Source organism: Choloepus didactylus, chromosome 21, assembly GCF_015220235.1.
Source record: "Choloepus didactylus isolate mChoDid1 chromosome 21, mChoDid1.pri, whole genome shotgun sequence".
NCBI classification, from domain to species: Eukaryota; Metazoa; Chordata; class Mammalia; order Pilosa; family Megalonychidae; genus Choloepus; species Choloepus didactylus.
The window spans coordinates 21291797-21312234 of NC_051327.1; the positions used below are offsets into that span (position 1 = coordinate 21291797).

Below are 20438 nucleotides of genomic sequence, written 5' to 3' on the forward strand. Positions count from 1 at the left end.
ATGGACACTTGGGTTGCTTTCATCTTTTGGTTATCGTGAACAATGTCTCTGAACAGCGCTGTGCAAAAATCTGTTCAAGTCCCTGCTCTCAGTTCTTTTGGGTACATACCTAGAAATGGGATTGCTAGGTCATATGGTAGTTCTATACTTAGTTTTCTGAGGAACTGCCAAACTGTCTTCCACAGCAGCTGACCATTTTACATTGCCACCGCAATGAACAAGTGTTCCTATTTCTCTACATCCTCTCCAACATGTAATTTTCTGTTTTTTTTTTAATGTCAGCCATTCTAATGGGTATGAAATGATATCTTGTTGTGGTTTTGATTTGCATTTCCCTGATGGCTAATGATGTTGAGCACCTTTTCATGTGCTTTCCAGCCATTTGTATATTTTCTTTGGAGAGATGTCTGTTCAAGTCTCCTATTCATTTTTAAATGGGACTGTCTTTTTGTTCAGTTGAAAGATTTCTTTATATTAATTTCTTTATATTAATGCTTGATTGGACATGTGGTTGGTCTTCACTTTTGAAGGATATTTTCACTGGATATACAATTCTAGGCTATCAAGTTAATTTACTAACCATGCTTTGAAGGTGTCATTTCATTGCCTTCCGGTTTCATTGCTTCTCTCAGGAAGCCATCTGCGTCAGCCTTATTGCCATTCCTTTTTTCCCCCTCTGGCTGCTTTTAAGATTTTCTCTTTGCCTTTGGTTTTCAGCTATGTTACTATAATGTGTCTAGCTGTGGTTTTCATCACGTTTATCCTGCTTGTTGTTGGTGGTTTTTTCCTTTCCTCTTCACTCTCATTTTTAGGTAGTGCTATGACAAGCCTGTGACTTGAGATCTTAGGTCAGATATGGAGAATTCTTGGTATCTCTTCATATCTTGCTTCCTATACGTCCCATCTCTTCCCCTTCTGGGACTTTAATTACATGTACATTAGATCTCTTAATCATGTCCCATTTGTCTCTTAGACTCTTTTCTGTGTTTTTCATCCTTTTGTCTCTCTATGCCTTACTCTGTGTATTTTCTACTAATCTTCTCTTCAGCTCTAATATGCTGTTAAACCCATCTGTTGAGTTCTTAATTTCAGTTACTGTCCTTTCAGTTTTCTCAATTCTTCTTCTAGATCCCAGTGTTCTGTAATTTCTCCTCTTGTCAACTAATTTCTTTATTAGTCAGTTATTTAAAGTCTATGTCTGATAACTCCAATATTTTGATATCTTGTATGCTCGGTTGTCTGTTTTACCCTTGGTTTTCAGTTGTGCTTGTTAATCTTTATTTAAATTCTGGACAATGTGTATGAAAAGCTGTGGAAATAATTTTGGACTCTGGGTATCGTCCTCAGGAAAGGCTTCTGGCAGGCAGTTATGGTGGGGGACTAGCACTTTAATACAGCTGGGGATTGGGTGGACTTGGAGCTGGGCTTTCAGCTTTGGGAGGGCTGGTCCACCTCTGGTTTACCCTTCTTAGGGTATAGCTCTTTGGTGCTCCCAGTTGGAAGCCTGGGGTGTTTATCAGGGCTCTGATGCTTGGTGGGCCTTGAGCTCCAATACCACCTCCCCCCGCCCAGTTCCATAAGATTGCCAGAAAGTTTGCTGACTTCTCAGATACTCAGCCACTTGTTTCTGCTTAGCATTTTTTTGCCTCTCAGTTGCTGCAGTTAGTTGACAAATGTGTCAAGGAGAAAAGAGGCTCAGATTATTGGGCTCATCTTCCTGCATTTCCCTTTTCTCTGGGATCCAGGCACCCTAGGTCTTCACTGCATCGGTAACACTCTGATGCCTTCAAACACTTTTTAAAAATAATTTGTTCAGTGTTTTTAGTTGTTCTTGGCAGAAGGGTTGGTCTGCAGCAAACAAGTCAGCTTTTGCTAGAAGTAGAATCTCAAGAGTTCAGTTTTGGTATTTAAAATTTGACTTGTCCATGAGACATCCACGTGGAGCTGTTAGGTAGGCAGTTGGCTGTGTGAGTCTGCTTCTTAGAGTTCTGATCTGGGTAGGAGATAAACATTTGGAAGATTTTAATTCATGGGTATGAATGAGATCGCCTAGGGGAGAGAGTAGGGAGAGAGGAGAAAAATCCCAGGACTGAGGACAAAGCCAGCAAATGAGACTCAGAAGGGGAACCAGTGAAGTTGAGGAACCTTGAAGATTGGGTAGCATTGCAGAAGTGCTTTAAGAAGAGAGTGGGCAGCCGTGTTGAATACTCCACTAGACTAAAATGAGGATAGAGGAGCATCTGTTGGATTTGCTGGAAAGGTTGGGAGCAAAGTAGACCAGAGTGGGTGGGGGCAGGGACCACGGGCCTTACATGGAGGACTTTGGCAAGTTATCAGTCAAGAGGGAGAGCCAGAGCGGTGGGAGCAGAGTGGGCAGAAGGATGTGTGTGTGTTTGTGTGTGTTTGTATCCCTCTGTTTACTTTTTAAACAGTTTTATTCATACAACATAAAATCCACCCTAAGTAAACAACCAGTGATTCCCAGTATAATCAGAAAATTATGCATTTACCACCATACTATGTATGAGGACATTTCCATCTCTTCCCCAAAGAAAGAAGAAAAGGCGGGAAAAAAAAATGAAGAATAAAAATACAAAAGATAGAAGAAAAATCAAAATAAGTTTACAATGAAAGTTTAGACAACACCATCACCACCAAGAATCCCATATCATTTCCTTATATCCCCTTCTTATAGACATTTAGCTTTGGTATATTGCCTTTGTTACAATTAGTGGAAGCATCTTACAGTGTTACCATTAACTACAGATGCTAGTTTGCATTGATTGTATTTTTTCCCATACCATCAACACCTTGCAATGTTGACATTCATTTGTTCTCCCTCATTTAAAAGCATTCTTGTATTTGTACATTTAATCACCATCATTGACCACTCTAGGTTTCACTAAGCTATACAATCTGGGTCTTTATCTTCTACTTTCCTTCTGGTGTCATACATGCCCTTAGCTTTCCTCTTTCAATCATAGTCACACTCATCTTTGTCCAGAGTACTTAAAATATTGTGTTACCATCACACACTATGCTATCACACACTGTGTTATGCTATCCGTTCCATTTTGGGATCTATACAATCAATCCCGCTGAACCTTCTGTACTCCTTTGGCATCAAATGCCCAATCTCTTCCCTCTTTCTATCTCCTTATAACCTGTGTTCTCAACTCTGAAATTTCAGTCATCAATGTTAGTCCATATTAGTGAGACCATACAGTAGTACCCTTACTGATAGTCTTCATTTCTACACTCTTCTCCAAACCTCTCTCTCCTGTCTTTTCCTTTCTGCCTGTAGTCCTCCCTCTAGTATTTCTTGTAGAGCAGATCTCTTGTTCACAAAGTCTCTCAGTGTCTGTCTGTCTGAAAATATTTTAAACTCTCCCTCATTTTTGAAGGACATTTTTGCCAGATATAGAATTCTTGGTAGGCAGTTTTTCATTATCTTAAACATATCGTACTACTGCCTTCTTGCCTCCATGGTTTCTACTGAGAAGTCTGCATATAGTCTTTACTGAGTTTTCTTTGTATGTGATGGATCACTGTTCTGTTGCTGCTTTCAGAATTCTCTCTTTGACATTTGATAATACGATTATTAAGTGTCTTGGAGTCAGTCTACTCAGATCTGTTCTGTTTGGGGTACATTGTGCTTCTTGGATCTGTAGTTGTATGTCTTTCATAGGAGATGGGAAATTTTCAGTGAGTATTTCCTCTATTATTCTTTCTGCCCTTTTCCCTTCTCTTCTCCTTCTGGGACACCCAAGACACTTATATTTGTGTGCTTCATGTTTTCATTCAATTCCCTGAGACCCTGCTCATATTTTTCCATTCTTTTCCCATCTGTTCTTTTTTGTGTAGGATTTCAGTTGTCCTGTCCTCTACTTCCTAAATCATTTCTTCTGCCTCTTCAAATCTGCTGTTGTATGTCTCCTTTATGTTTTTCATCTCTTCTCTTGTGCCTTTCATTCCCGTAAGTTCTGCCAATTGTTTTTTCAAACTTCCGAGTTCTTCCTTATGTTTGCCCAGTGTCTTCATACCCTTCATCTCTTTTGCCATATTTTCCCTCAACTCGTTGATTTGGTTTTTGAACTGATATAGCATAATTGTTTGAAGATCTTTAATTAGTTGTTTCAACTCCTGTATCTCATTTGAAGTGTAAGTTTGTGTTCTAGTTTGCTGATGCTGTCTGTTATGCAAAACACCAGAGATGGATTGGCTTTTATAAACGGGGTTTATTTGGTTACGCAGTTACAGTCTTAAGGCCATAAAGTGTCCAAGGTAATGCATCAACAATCGGGTGCTTTCACTGGAGGATGGCCAATGGCGTCCGGGCAACCTGTTAGCTGGGAAGGCACGTGGCTGGTGACTGCTCCAGAGTTCTGGTTTCAAAATGGCTTTTTCCAGTATGTTCCTCTGTAGGCTGCAGCTTCTCTCCAAAATGTCACTCTCATTTGCTCTTGGGGCATTTGTCCTCTCTTTGCTTCTCTGGAGCAAAAGTCTGCTTTCAAAGGCCATTTCCAAAATGTCTCTGTAAGCTTCAGCTCCTCTCTCAGCTTCTGTGCATTCTTCAAGGTATCCCTCTTGGCTGTAGCAAGCTCGCTCCTTCTGTCTGAGTTTATATAGTGCTCCAGTAAACTAATCAAGGCCCACGCTGAATGGGCAGGGCCACACCTCCATGGAAATTATCCAATCAGAGTTATCACCCACAGTTGGATGAGTTGCAGCTCCATGGAAACACTCAAAGGATTACAGTCTAATCAACACTAAAACGTCTGCCCACACAAGATTGCATCCAAGATAATGGCATTTTGGGGGACATAATACACCCAAACCATCACAGTTTGTTCCTTTGAATGGGCGATATCTTCATTTTTCCTTGTGTGATTCATAATTTTATGTTGTCTAGGTATCTGGTTTCCTTGATTACCCTAGTCAGATTTTCCCAGACTGGATGGGTCCAGGTCTCAGGTCAGGTTTCCAGTTCTGTGCTGTGATCTCAGCCATTCCACCCACTCCAGACTGGTGTACAATGTGTGTTTTGTCACGGATGTCCCCCATCAGTTGTTCCAGAGTATTTACTAGTTGCTCTAGGGGACTAAATTCCACACCTCCCTATGCCGCCATCTTGCCCCACCTCCCCTCCAGGATGGTTTGTTTTGCCAGTAAGTGTTTCTCAACTAAGTTGTTTCGATAGAGGGTCAACAATAATTCAGGTGAGTTAGAAATGTGGTGCTGTTTGCATGCCCACAGTCTTAGTGTAAATAACTTAAGGGAGGTAGATTAGTTTTAAAAAATTATTGGCAGATCCTTTAGGAAGCAGGTTTATCAATTTGTAAGATAGGATTTTCAAAACTTTTGAAGTGAAATGAAATGAAAAAATGATTTTATCAGAGTACCCCAAAATCTGCTTAAAATAATGAAATATTTTGAATTTGTTGGAAAATAGTAAATGATTTAAATGAGAATGGAAAATATGTGACTGACCATCCTGATTTTTTAAGTTAACCAAACTTAAAAGCTTTTTATAGTTGATGTCAGTTCCCCAACTGACATGACACATAGAATAGACATAAGATTCTGTATTGTTTTATAATTTGGTTGGAGACAATTTGGCAAATTTATTTTGGATAAATACTAAAATATCTTTCAGTATTATGTAAATATTTAAAACTACTCACCTGAGTCAATTCAGTTGCTAACAAGATTTTGCAATTTGCTGTCACAGGGCAAATTTACTCTTTTTAGCTGACTTAGTTTTTAGTTAAGTCACCAGGAACACTGTTCAAATAGGGGAAAACAAAAACTCCTAAGCTCTCAGCAGGGCTATTATTACTTATCATATTCTCTTCTTTTTGAAAAATTTATTCCTATAATTAATAAAATAAAAATAGCAATTTTCTATAAAACTAAACATTTTAATGATGACTGAAGAGTATTTCCCAATATCCAGATGAGTGGAAATTTTTTTTTTCAGTTTTCATCCAGATGTTTGGCAATGTGTAGACACAGCCTTTCTGCAATTTTCTAATTCCCTTTCATGAGAACATATAATATTCTCCATTTATTTTGGACAGTAGAGTTTCCTTTTTCAGTGGACGGATATGTATGAAACATGTACTCTGAGTGGAGCTTGTGGTCCTCTGAGAATTCTCTGGAGGAGGAAATGGGTTGGCCTATTTGGTTGCTATGAAGTAAAAACAATCTTGTTTTCATTTTTAGTGAACATCTGGGTTGCATTTATTATTTTACATTCTGGAGGTTCCTTAAAACCACAATTTGATAATATGAGGGTTCATTAAAGCAGTAACTAGCTGTTTTCTGTCGTTGATTTAAGTGCTATAGGGTGGCATAGATTTTAAAAATAATTTTTTCCTCCCTAGAAAATATGACTTTTAAATGAAAGCCCTCTATTTGAAACCGTGAAACGGGATCTAGATTTTTGGGGGGACAGAAGGAGTGCTTGTGCTGTTTAAAACTACTGCCCATTGCCATGTAGCATGTAGTCATGTCACAGCCGTATTTGACTGTAGCAGATGCTGCGGTCCCATTGCAAATCCATCGTCCCTTTCTTCCTTGCTCAGGAGCCCTGGTTTGTCCAGGTGTCTACCCACTGGAGGAACACAGGGAGGTACATCTTACGTGGTTAAGCCAGGCACGGTATCCCCTTTTCCTTGTTGATCAGGGACAGAGTGGCCCAGTCTTGTAACCCAAGTTAGCCAATGAGAGATGAGGGCTGTTTGCAGGGGCTCCATGGAAAGGTTCTTCCTTAAAATTATCCGAGGAAGAAACAGTCCCTCTTCTTATGCTTAGCCCTTGTTGTGTGTGCCAGGTTGGGCAGCCGTCTTACATCAGTGATGGAAACAGCCTCAAATTCCAAACCCAAGGAATAAGATCCTTGACGATGCTGTTGAGTTGCTAAATTTAACCCACTCAGGAGGCTCCCTGTCTCCAGACTTCCTGTCATGTGGGATGTGGGACAGTGCGTATCCCACTAGTTTAAATGGCTGAGTAGAGGTGTACTGTGACTTAGAGCCCAAGACATCTCGCCTGATACAGACTGTAACTGCAGGTGGGCTGCACCCACATTCATTCCGTGCAGGGTCTCAGCACCAGGGTGCAGAAGAGATAAACAGCTTTTCTCTTCCATGATGGGTATTCACTATGCACATGTATGTATCATTTTAAGAATTGAGCTAGCATATATTTTCTTTTTGAGATTAACACTTGTTTCACAAATCCATTAATAGTTTCATTTGGTGGATCTTTATATTATATTTTAACACAGAAATATTTAGGAAAATGCAGTAATCGAAAGAGGCAGACAATGTTAATTTAATGTGCTGTTAGAAGACAGGCCTTCCTTTTAGTTCTTAGCAGAGAGGAAATAAAAGAAAATGACCCAGAATGTTCTTTTCCAAGTTTCAGTAATTAGATTAAAAAATTTTTTTGAATTGAGAAAGGATCAGACAAATGAATTCTCTTTTGTTTGTGTTAGAGTATGGGAAAACTTGAGGTTTCAGAGTCTTAAACATTTGGCATATTCACATGATGAGGCGGCGTTTCCCAAGGGTGGGAGGCCCAGTGATTGCAGACTTTGATTCAGTGTATGACCACACTTCTGAAAGCGTGAGTGTTTTTGAGAAGAAAATGATGCCTTTCATTGCCTTATGTAAGAGGAATCTAATATTGGATTCGTATCGTTCTAAAATGTTCATTTTTTCAGGAATCATAGAGTTTCTGCTATGGATTCCCAAAGTAACATGTTTATAGAGCTTAGCCTTTTCATTTAAAATAGTGATTAAGCTGTGTACTAGTCAAATGGTTTCTACAAGGTTTTTATTTTTACAAAAGAAGGTCAGCTGTGTTCTACCCTTCTTTCTGTGCTGAGACTTGTCTTTAAACACCCTGCTCACTCTTGATGACCAGCAGACAGAGGGGATGGAGGTTTTCCCACCGGAGTGAGTGTGGCGCGTCCCACCCTCATTTGGCTCCCCCAGTGGTTGTCCTGCCTTTTGAGTGCCCAGTAATTTGGCTGGACCTGCAGAACATGATTAATTTTTTCTGTGAGTCTGCAAAGAGCATAAGCTGAGCTGTTTCCCCTGGGTTCTACCTCTGTTAGTGCTTGGACATTTGGTTTTAAGATTTAACGCTCGCTTGCCTTCAGTGCCGTCTGCTCCCCCTTTTCCCTCCACGGTAGCGGAGTCTGAGGCCTTCTTCTCTCTTTGCCCGTCTTCCTGACAAGTGTTAGGATCTTGGCGAGCAGCAAACTGTCCTGCATCGCGAGATAAATGAAGGCAGTCTATTGCAGAAGTGTTTGGACTAGTTCCGTAGTAGATGTCTCAGCTCCCTTTTCTAGTTTAGCTGTAAAGGTTTGAGGTGGGTTAAAAAAGAATTGCACTCTTCGGAGGAAAGTCCACTCTCCTGGTCCTTCCAGCCACCTTGGGGTTTGGCACAGGCCTGGCCAGATGCCCAGTGCCCGAGGGAGCAGGCTGCCCACTCACTCTGGAGAGACCGCTCCGAGAGAAGTTCCCTCAGCTCGTGGGCTGGGCTCGTTTTCTCTTGGTTTTATTTTATTTTTATTTTTTATTTTTTTTTTTATCATCATTTTATTGAGATATATTCAGATACCACGCAGTCATAGAAAACAAATTGTACTTTCGATTGTTTACAGTACCATTACATAGTTGTACATTCATCACCTAAATCAATCCCTGACACCTTCATTAGCACACACACAAAAATAACAAGAATAATAATTAGAGTGAAAAAGCGCAATTGAAGTAAAAAAGAACACTGGGTACCTTTGTCTGTTTGTTTGCTTCCCCTACTTTTCTACACATCCATTCATAAACTAGACAAAGTGGAGTTTGGTCCTTATGGCATTCCCAATCCCACTGTCACCCCTCATAATCTACATTTTTATACAACTGTCTTCGAGATTCATGGGTTCTGGGTTGTAGTTTAATAGTTTCAGGTATCCACCACCAGCTACCCCAATTCTTTAGAACCTAAAAAAGGTTGTCTAAAGTGTGCGTAAGAGTGCCCACCAGAGTGATCTCTCGGCTCGTTTTGGAATCTCTCTGCCACTGAAGCTTATTTCATTTCCTTTCACATCCCCCTTTTGGTCAAGAAGATGTTCTCCATCCCACGATGCCGGGTCTACATTCCTCCCCGGGAGTCATATTCCACGTTGCCAGGGAGATTCACTTCCCTGGGTGTCTGATCCCACGTAGGGGGGAGGGCAGTGATTGCACCTTTCAAGTTGGCTTAGCCAGAGAGAGAGGGCCACATCTGAGCAACAAAGAGGCATTCGGGAGGAGGCTCTTAGGCACAATGATAGGGATGCCTAGCCTCTCCTTTGAAGCAACCGTCTTCCCAAGGGTAAAACCTATGGTAGAGGGCTCAACCCATCAAACCACCAGTCCCCTATGTCTGTGGTCATGTTAGCAACCATGGAGGTGGGGTAGGCAAATACCCCTGCATTCTCCACAGGCTCCTCAAGGGGGCACTACATCTTTTTTTTTTTTTTTCCCTTGTTTGTCTTTTTTCTTTTCTTTTTTTTTTTTTAACTTTCCCTTCTTTTTTAAATCAACTGTATGAAAAAAAAAGTTAAAAAGAAAACAAACATACAATAAAAGAACATTTCAAAGAGACCATAACAAGGGAGTAAGAAAAAGACAACTAACCTAAGATAACTGCTTAACTTCCAACATGTTCCTACTTTACCCCAAGAAAGTTACATAATATAGCAACATTTCAGTGAACTTGTTCCTACTGCATCCATCAGAAATTAACAGACCATAGTCATTTCTGGGCATCCCCAGAACGTTAAATAGCTTATCTGTTCTTCTTGGATTATTGTTCCCCTTTCCTTAATTGCTCTCTACTGCTAGTTCCCCTACATTCTACATTATAAACCATTTGTTTTACATTTTTCAAAGTTCACATTAGTGGTAGCATATAATATTTCTCTTTTTGTGCCTGGCTTATTTCGCTCAGCATTATGTCTTCAAGGTTCATCCATGTTGTCATATGTTTCACAAGATCGTTCCTTCTTACTGCCGCGTAGTATTCCATCGTGTGTATATACCACATTTTATTTATCCACTCATCTGTTGAAGGACATTTGGGTTGTTTCCATCTCTTGGCAATTGTGAATAATGCTGCTATGAACATTGGCGTGCAGATATCTGTTCGTGTCACTGCTTTCCGATCTTCCGGGTATATACCGAGAAGTGCAATCGCTGGATCGAATGGTAGCTCTATATTTAGTTTTCTAAGGAACTGCCAGACTGACTTCCAGAGTGGCTGAACAATTATACAGTCCCACCAACAATGAATAAGAGTTCCAATTTCTCCACATCCCCTCCAGCATTTGTAGTTTCCTGTTTGTTTAATGGCAGCCATTCTAACCGGTGTTAGATGGTATCTCATTGTGGTCTTAATTTGCATCTCTCTAATAGCTAGTGAAGCTGAACATTTTTTCATGTGTTTCTTGGCCATTTGTATTTCCTCTTCAGAGAACTGTCTTTTCATATCTTTTGCCCATTTTATAATTGGGCTGTCTGTACTATTGTCATTGAGTTGTAGGATTTCTTTGTATATGCAAGATATCAGTCTTTTGTCAGATACATGGTTTCCAAAAATTTTTTCCCATTGAGTTGGCTGCCTCTTTACCTTTTTGAGAAATTCCTTTGAGGTGCAGAAACTTCTAAGCTTGAGGAGTTCCCATTTATCTATTTTTTCTTTTGTTGCTTGTGCTTTGGGTGTAAAGTCGAGGAAGTGGCCTCCTAATACAAGGTCTTGAAGATGTTTTCCTACATTATCTTCTAGGAGTTTAATGGTACTTTCTTTTATATTGAGATCTTTGGTCCATTTTGAGTTAATTTTTGTGTAGGGGGTGAGGTAGGGGTCCTCTTTCATTCTTTTGGATATGGATATCCAACTCTCCCAGCCCCATTTGTTGAAAAGACCATTATGGCTCAGTTCGGTGACTTTGGGGGCCTTATCAAAGATCAGTCGGCCATAGATCTGAGGGTCTATCTCTGAATTCTCAATTCGATTCCATTGATCTATATGTCTATCTTTGTGCCAGTACCATGCTGTTTTGGCAACTGTGGCTTTATAATAAGCTTCAAAGTCAGGGAGTGTAAGTCCTCCCACTTCGTTTTTCTTTTTTAGAGTGTCTTTAGCAATTCGAGGCATCTTCCCTTTCCAAATAAATTTGATAACTAGCTTTTCCAAGTCTGCAAAGTAGGTTGTTGGAATTTTGATTGGGATTGCATTGAATCTGTAGATGAGTTTGGGTAGAATTGACATCTTAATGACATTTAGCCTTCCTATCCATGTACATGGAATATTTTTCCATCTTTTAAGGTCCCCTTCTATTTCTTTTAGTAGAGTTATGTAGTTTTCTTTGTATAGGTCTTTTACATCTTTGGTTAAGTTTATTCCTAGGTACTTGATTTTTTTAGTTGCTATTGAAAATGGTATCTTTTTCTTGAGTGTCTCTTCAGTTTGATCATTTCTAGCATATAGAAACATTACTGACTTATGTGCATTAATCTTGTATCCTGCTACTTTGCTAAATTTGTTTATTAGCTCTAGTAGGTGTATCGTCAATTTCTCAGGGTTTTCTAGATATAAGATCATATCATCTGCAAACAATGACAGTTTTACTTCTTCTTTTCCAATTTGGATGCCTTTTATTTCTTTGTCTTGCCGGATTGCCCTGGCTAGCACTTCCAGCACAATGTTGAATAACAGTGGTGACAGCGGGCATCCTTGTCTTGTTCCTGATCTTAGAGGGAAGGCTTTCAGTCTCTCACCATTGAGTACTATGCTGGCTGTGGGTTTTTCATATATGCTCTTTATCATGTTGAGGAAGTTTCCTTCAATTCCTACCTTTTGAAGTGTTTTTATCAAAAAGGGATGTTGGATTTTGTCAAATGCTTTTTCAGCATCTGTTGAGATGATCAATTGATTTTTCCCTTTCGAGTTTTTAATGTGTTGTAATACATTGATTGTTTTTCTTATGTTGAACCATCCTTGCATGCCTGGAATGAACCCCACTTGGTCATGGTGTATGATTTTTTTAATGTGTCTTTGGATTCGATTTGCAAGTATTTTGTTGAGGATTTTTGCATCTATATTCATTAGGGAGATTGGCCAGTAGTTTTCCTTTTTTGTAGCATCTTTGCCTGGTTTTGGTATTAGATTGATGTTAGCTTCATAAAATGAGTTAGGTAGTGTTCCATTTTTTTCAGTGTTTTGAAAGAGTTTGAGTAAGATTGGTGTCAGTTCTTTCTGGAAAGTTTGGTAGAATTCCCCTGTGAAGCCATCTGGCCCTGGGCATTTATTTGTGGGAAGATTTTTGATGACTGATTGGATCTCTTTGCTTGTGATGGGTTGGTTGAGGTCTTCTATTTCTTCTCTGGTCAGTCTAGGTTGTTCATATGTTTCCAGGAAATTGTCCATTTCTTCTACATTATCCAGTTTGTTGCCATACAGTTGTTCATAATATCCTCTTATAATTTTTTTAATTTCTTCAGGATCTGCAGTTATGTCACCTTTTTCATTCATTATTTTGTTTATATGGGTCTTCTCTCTTTTTGATTTTGTCAGTCTAGCTAGGGGCTTGTCAATCTTGTTGATCTTCTCAAAGAACCAACTTTTGGTGATATTTATCCTTTCTATTGTTTTTTTGTTCTCTATGTCATTTATTTCTGCTTTAATCCTTGTTATTTCTTTTCTTGTACTTGGTTTAGGATTGGTTTGCTGTTCATTTTCTAGCTTTTTCAGTTGATCCATTAGTTCTTTGATTTTGGCTCTCTCTTCCTTTTTAATATATGCGTTTAGTGCTATAAATTTCCCCCTTAGCACTGCTTTTGCTGCATCCCATAGGTTTTGGTATGTTGTGTTCTCATTTTCATTCGTCTCTATATATTTAGCAATTTCTCTTGCTATTTCTTCTTTAACCCACTGATTGTTTAGGAGTGTGTTGTTTAACCTCCAGGTATTTGTGAATTTTCTAAGTCTCTGATGGTTATTGACTTCTAATTGTATTCCATTGTGGTCAGAGAATGTGCTTTGAATAATTTCAATCTTTTTAAATTTATTGAGGCTTGTTTTATGTCCCAGCATATGATCTATTCTGGAGAAAGTTCCGTGAGCACTAGAAAAGTATGTGTATCCTGGTGATTTGGGATGTAATGTCCTGTAGATGTCTGTTAAATCTAATTCATTTATCAGATTGTTTAGGTTTTCAATTTCCTTATTGGTCTTCTGTCTGGTTGATCTATCTATAGGAGAGAGTGATGTGTTGAAGTCTCCCACAATTATTGTGGAAACATCAATTGCTTCCTTTAGTTTTGCCAGTGTTTCTCTCATGTATTTTGTGGCACCTTGATCGGGTGCATAGACATTTACGATTGTTATTTCTTCTTGCTGAATTGCCCCTTTTATTAGTATGTAGTGGCCTTCTTTGTCTCTCAAAACATCCCTGCATTTGAAGTCTATTTTATCTGAGATTAATATTGCTACACCTGCTTTCTTTTGGCTGTAGCTTGCATGAAATATTTTTTTCCATCCTTTCACTTTCAGTTTCTTTGTGTCCCTGTGTCTAAGATGAGTCTCTTGTTTGCAACATATTGATGGTTCATTTTTTTTGATCCATTCTGCGAATCTATATCTTTTAATTGGGGAGTTTAATCCATTTACATTCAACGTTAAAACCGTGAAGGCATTTCTTGAATCGGCCATCTTATCCTTTGGATTATGTTTGCCATATTTTTCCCCTCTCTCTATTAATATCCTTTATTGTACCCATACCGAATCTCTTTAGTACTGAACCTTTCTCCAGGTCTCTCTGTCCTGTCTTTGTTTCTCTGTCTGTAGGGCTCCCTTTAGTATCTCCAGTAGGGCAGGTCTCTTGTTAGCAAATTCTCTCAGCATTTCTTTGTCTGTGAAAAATTTAAGCTCTCCCTCAAATTTGAAGGAGAGCTTTGCTGGATAAAGTATTCTTGGCTGGAAATTCCTCTCACTCAGAATTTTAAATATATCGTGCCACTGCCTTCTTGCCTCCATGGTGGCTGCTGAGTAGTCACTACTTAGTCTTATGCTGTTTCCTTTGTATGTGGTGAATTGCTTTTCTCTTGCTGCTTTCAGAACTTGCTCCTTCTCTTCTATGTTTGACAGTGTGATCAGTATATGTCTCGGAGTGGGTTTTTTTGGATTTATTCTATTTGGAGTTCGCTGAGCATTTATGATTTGTGTATTTATGTTGTTTAGAAGATTTGGGAAGTTTTCCCCAACAATTTCTTTGAATACTCTTCCTAGACCTTTACCCTTTTCTTCCCCTTCTGGGACACCAATGAGTCTTATATTCGGACGTTTCATATTATCTATCATATCCCTGAGGTCCATTTCGAGTTTTTCAATTTTTTTCCCCATTCTTTCTTTTATGCTTTCATTTTCCATTCTGTCATCTTCCAGGTCACTGATTCGTTGTTCAACTTCCTCTAGTCTTGTACTATGAGTGTCCAGAATCTTTTTAATTTGGTCAACAGTTTCTTTAATTTCCATAAGATCATCCATTTTTTTATTTAGTCTTGCAATGTCTTCTTTATGCTCTTCTAGGGTCTTCTTGATTTCCTTCATATCCCGTACTATGGTCTCATTGTTCATCTTTAGTTCTTTGAGTAGCTGCTCTAGGTGCTGTGTCTCTTCTGGTCTTTTGATTTGGGTGCTTGGGCTTGGGTTATCCATATCGTCTGGTTTTTTCATATGCTTTATAATTTTCTGTTGTTTTTGGCCTCGTGGCATTTGCTGAACTTGACAGGGTTCTTTTAGGGTTTGTAGACCAGTTGAAGTCCTTATCTCTAATTTATCAGATCTACAGCTTCGTGGAGTACACTTTCTCTAACTAACCAGCAGGTGGCGTCCACGAGCCACCTGTTCTCCACAAGCCAGATCTCCCCTGCTTAGCTTTTTTGGTGAGTGGGGGAGTGAGTCTTGTGGGGCCCAATTGGTGTACCAAGCTTGCGTGTGTAGTTGGTGTTGCCTGCCCTGTATGTGGGGCGTGTTTCTGGGCAGTCGGGGAGGGGGGGGTGGCCCTAACAATCAAATCTCCCTGATGATCCTAGAGTTTTAAAGCTGCTGCACTAGTCTAATCCTTCAGTTCAGTCCTGCCACAGTTTGTCTCTGCCACTGACCCACAAGTCTTTGGTATTGGCGTATGGCTCCTGAGACTTGCAAGTGGGCCCCTCTTCCAGGCTGTGCACCCCGGGTCCTCTGTTGAGGGATGACTGTGCTATGTCACAGGTGAGTGCCGTCCCCCCAGGGCAGTTCTGGGCTGCTGGGCTGTGTTGGGAGGCTCCCAGTCTGCTCAAATGATGGCTGAATGGGGCTCTGTTAATTCACACTGCTCCCCCTTCCCAGCTCTGGGACATTCAGCTGAGGTTGCAGGGAAGGCTAATGTCCACGCCCAGTTTTGTGGTGTGTGCCTGTTATTTGAAGCACTTCCGTCACACTGGGTTGTCTGGGGCAGCTCTGGGCTATGGGGCTGGCGATGGGCAGGAGTGTTTCCTGTCCACCAGGATGGTGGCTGTGAGCGGACACCCCCCTTTTCTTGGGAAGTTGTGTTGTTTAGTGAATTTTCTCAGCCACTGGATTATTGCCTTTTGTCTCAGAGGTCTCTTAGTTCTGCTCTTGACTTGACGTGCCCAAATTTCAATTCTTTGAAGCTTTCTGTATTGAGCTTCTTAGAGTAATTGTTTTAGAAAAAGCAAAAAGGATTTAAAAAAAAAAAAAAAAAAAAAAAAACGGCCCTCCTCAGAGATCTAATGGGTTATTGAAATGCTAATAGACAAAGCAACCAGGGCCATTAAGGAAAGGTGCACAGGGCAGAGAGATCAGCTTTGCTTCGGGATTTGCATATGCGCCTCAAGGCCTGATCTCCGCCCTTCCCCTTTCTGTGTTCACCAGAACTCCAAAAATCCTCTGCTTTTATTTTGGAGTTTTTCGTGTTGTTTTTTTTCTATGCCTGTCTCCTCTCTGCCGGGCTGGCTGCTCTCAGAGTCTCTGGTGTCTGGTCTCAGTCTGTCTATGGTTGGAGTTTGAATCAGTAGAATGAGTTTCCGATAAGAGCAGCCACTGCAATTCTCCCTTCTCCTTCCCGGAGCTGACAGCCCCTCCTCCCCCGGGACTGAGCCTGGCAGGGAGGGGCGCGGGTCCCCTGGCCGCAAAAACTTACAGATTTCGCTGATCTCAGCAGTTCCACGTTTTCATGAGTGTTGTATGAAGTATGCCCAAAGACAGATTGCTCTGTGGTGTCCAGTCCACGCAGTTCCTGGCTTTTTACCTACTTTCCTGGAGGAGTAACTAAAACATACAGCTCACCAGTCTGCCATCTTGCCCCGCCCTCTCTTGGTTTTAGCAATCAAGAAGGCTGGTTGGCTGGTTGACTGGGAATTCCAGGAGAGCCATTTCCTTAATTGAAGAGTTGTCAGGGTCATCCCAACTTGCACTTGTTAAAGGGGTTGAAGGCCAGGCTTGGGGGGTGAGACCCGCCCGACGGCTTCTCCCAGTGTTGGAGAGGGCGAGTGTGTGTCTGTTCCCGAGTTACGGCTCTCATTAGGGACTGTTTTCTGCTCGTTCTATGGAAGACTTTTTCCATGTGTCCCCAGTGTGTCCGTCCCTCGCTCCATCCAACACCATCACCCCCATCAGCCCGTCAGGAGCCGGGACCCCAGCCCTGCGCAGCGCTGTGGTGGGTCATCTCCGTGGTCGGTTTTGTTGGGATGGCTCGAGTTGGAGGTGACCCTGCCGCCATTCCTTCCTAAATAACGTTTGTCTTCTGGGATTGGATAGGTCCCCACTTTCCCCCCAGCTCTGAGGCAATTATGATTTCCCAGTCTTTGTTGGCTCTATCAGGCCAGCCATGCAGGATATCACAGATAATTTTCTCAGTTTGAAGCAGAAAATAGTCAACTGTAATGCTAATGTTTTTTCCTGACAGTTTGAGCCTCTGCTTTCTGCATGCTTATGTATGTTTGATTAAACATTTGGACCTGATATATTTGGTGTTTACATATTTTTAAGTAAATATATACAGCTCTGGTACTTCTAGCCTTGTGTTTTGGGTAAGTTGCTTAATCTCCCTAAGCTTTGATTTTTTACTTTGTAACATGTACATTTAAAAAAACCAAGTAAAATAGTTTAAATGAAGAATTGATCAAAAATCCCAAATAATAGTTGGCAGGCAAAATTGTTGGTCATCAACATACTAAACTCCTCACCCATATTTAAATACTTTGTGGGGTGGGTCGTTGATTGTGAGCTGTTGTAAATTTCAGTTTAGGAATAACTGATGTTAGGCAGTAGTATTATTTGTATCTTTTCTCCTCAAACTTTTTTTTTTTTCCAATTGGAGAAGTTATGGGTTTACAGAAAAATCATGCATGAAATACAGGGTTCACAAATAGGTTCCATCCTATTAGCACCTGTGTTGCTTTCTTATACCTGATGAAAGCACATTTTTTTTATTGTACTATTCACTCTAGTCCATGATTTAACCTAGGGTTCACTGTATTGTGCAATTCCATGGATTTTTTTTTTAAAACACTTTATTCTCATAACATATATACAACCTAAAATTTCCCCTTTTAACCACATTCAAAGATAGATTTCAGAATGTTGTGCTACCATCACCACCATTCATTACCAAAACTTTAAATTATCAACCCAAATAGAAACTCTGCACATTTTAAGCCTTAACTCCTCAATCTCTGTCCCCACCCTGTCCCTGGTAACTTATGTTCTAGATTGTGACTCAGTGAGTTTGCTTATTCTAATTGTGTTTTATCAGTGAGATCATACAATATTTGTCCTTTTGAGTCTGGCTTATTTTACATAACAGTATGTCTTTCAGGTTCATCCATGTTGTTGCTTTTATCAGGACTTCATTCCTTTTTACGGCTCAATAATAATCCTTTGTGTGTATATATCACATTTTGTTTATCCATTCAACTGTTAGTGGACATTTGGGTTGGCAATCGTGAAGAATGTCGCTGTGAACTTTGTTGTGCAAATAATCTATTTGAGTCCCTGCTTTCAGATCTTTTGGGTACATAGCTAAGAGTGGGATTGCCGAGTCATATGGTAATTCTAAACTTTAATTTCTGAGAAACCACCGAACTGTCTTCCACGGCAGCTGCACCATTTTACATTCCCACCAGCGATGAATGAGTGTTCCTATTTCTGCACATCCTCTCCCACACTTGTAATTTTCCTTTTTTTAAATAGCAGCTTTTCTAGTGGGTGTGAAATGGTAGCTCGTTGTGGTTTTGATTTGCATTTCCCTAATGGCTAATGATGTTAAGCATCTTTTCTTGTCTTGGAAAAGATGGCTTTTTGGCCACTTGTATCTATCTTCTTGGAGAAATGTCTACTCAGGTCTTTTGCCCATTTTTTAATTGGGTTGTTTGTCTTCTTGTTGAGTTCAAGGGATTTCTTCAGATATTCCAGATATTAAACCCTTATTACATATGTAGTTTCCAAATATTTTCTCCCATTGTGTAGTTGTTGTTTTGCTTTCATGATTAAAGTCCTTTGCACAAAACTTTTAAATTTCGATGAGTTCCCCTTTATCTATTTTTTCTTTTGTTGCTTGTGCGTTGGATGTAAAGTCTAAGAAACCATTGCCTAACACGTGGTCCTGAAGATGCTTTCCTACATTTTCTTCCAGAAGTTTTATAGTTCTGGCTCTTCTGTTTATGTCTCTGATCCATTTTGAGTTGATTTTTATATATCGTGTGAGGTAGGTCCCCACCTTTTTATTTAAAGCTTTTAAATATGCAGGAAAGATTTGAAAGAATAATGCAATGAATATCCATGTATCTGTCATCTAAATTCTGTAATTGCTAATGTTTAATTGCTCATTTGCTTTCTATCTTTAATACATATTACAGTTTCTTTTTACTTGAACCATTTGAAAGTAAGTTGCAAACATTATAACACTTGATCCCTAAATACTTTAGCATTCATCTTCTAGGGATATTCTCCTATATAACCACATCTATTATCATACTTAAGAAAATTAATCATAATTCCATAAAATCGTTTCACATGTCCAAATTCTACCTTCCCCAGTTAGTCCCCAAATAAATGTCTTTTATAGCCATTTTTCCCACCTGTTTAGGCTCTAATCAAGGTTCACACCTTGTGTTGAGTTATGTCTCTTCAGTCTTTCTGAAGAGACTTTTTTGAAGAGTCCAAGTCTGTTGTTTAATATCATTATTTGTATTTTATAGAACAGCTAAGATGTTTTAAGCAGAAGAGATAAGTGCTTTGGTTTTTTTAGCATCACTTTTTATTATAAAAAATGTTAAAATCATCTACTTGATTTAAAGTCAAAGTCGTATTCTTTTTTCTTGTTCTTGGGTAAATGTGGATTAAATTGGTAATCAAAAGGAGCTGCTAAAAGGCTCAGATGTCAATGAAATATGTGAGTGGGTGAACTTGGAACAAATATACACAGTGGTTTGTTAGACCTACACCCATATGGAGATGATTAGTTATCTGGCTTAACATAGTAAGGGTTTTATTTTAATATTCAGCCAAGGCTTTATAAAGAAATAAGTTCTAGAATTGGAAAGGTTGGGAAGGAAAACTATATTTAAATAATAAAAAAAAGAGGCTTTTGCTATCAAAGCCTTGGCTGAAGAACAAGTCTTAAACCTCTCAGGAACCAGTTCTTCCTTTTACTTTTTCCCACCCTCAACACTTTGTTATTGGCTATTAAAAATTTTCAGCTCTAGCTGCAGCTGAGACTAATATAGGCTCCAGCTGTAACTTTTTGTTGTTGTTGTTTATATATCTGGCGATGGTGGCAGAGGACTCATTGTATGAAAATTCAATAAAGGAAAGGGCAGGGTGGGAAAAAAATGACACTCCATAAAAGTATGCAAGAAATAGCAATAGGATCTGAGTCTCCCTTGCAGGCTCCTGATTTAAATTCCATCTTGAAGTATTTGTTTTGTTTGTGACTGGTCCGTTAGGCATTTTAGTTTTCCCCTCTTAATAATATTATGCATATAACCGTGTAATGGTATACATGAGGTTGGCACATTGTTTTCAGTGGGAGGCAGAAAACAGTAACTGTGAGAAGCCAGAAGACTGAACACTCCTAAGGTAAAATAGGGCCGGGTTTTCAAAATCTCGTTCCTGCTGGTGTAGGTACGCAGCAATCTGTGAAAGAAAGCATCGTTCTCTTAAATTTGTTTGGTAGTGCTCATATTTATGCATTATATGTCATTTAGGAATTAAGTACAAAATTAAATTTCAGCTTTGCATACCTGCTTCAATGTAATTACTCTAAAAAGGCTTTGCATCTTTTATCAACTCTCTCTTATGAGGACCAAGCACACATTATC

The 20438-nt window shown here is 39.6% G+C and overlaps 1 protein-coding gene across 6 annotated transcripts in view; it reads left to right on the forward strand.

The window, feature by feature from the left end:
* Window positions 1–20438, forward strand: part of CYTH3 (cytohesin 3) — a 104116-nt gene that overhangs the window by 12326 nt on the left and 71352 nt on the right. The window lies entirely within an intron of this gene.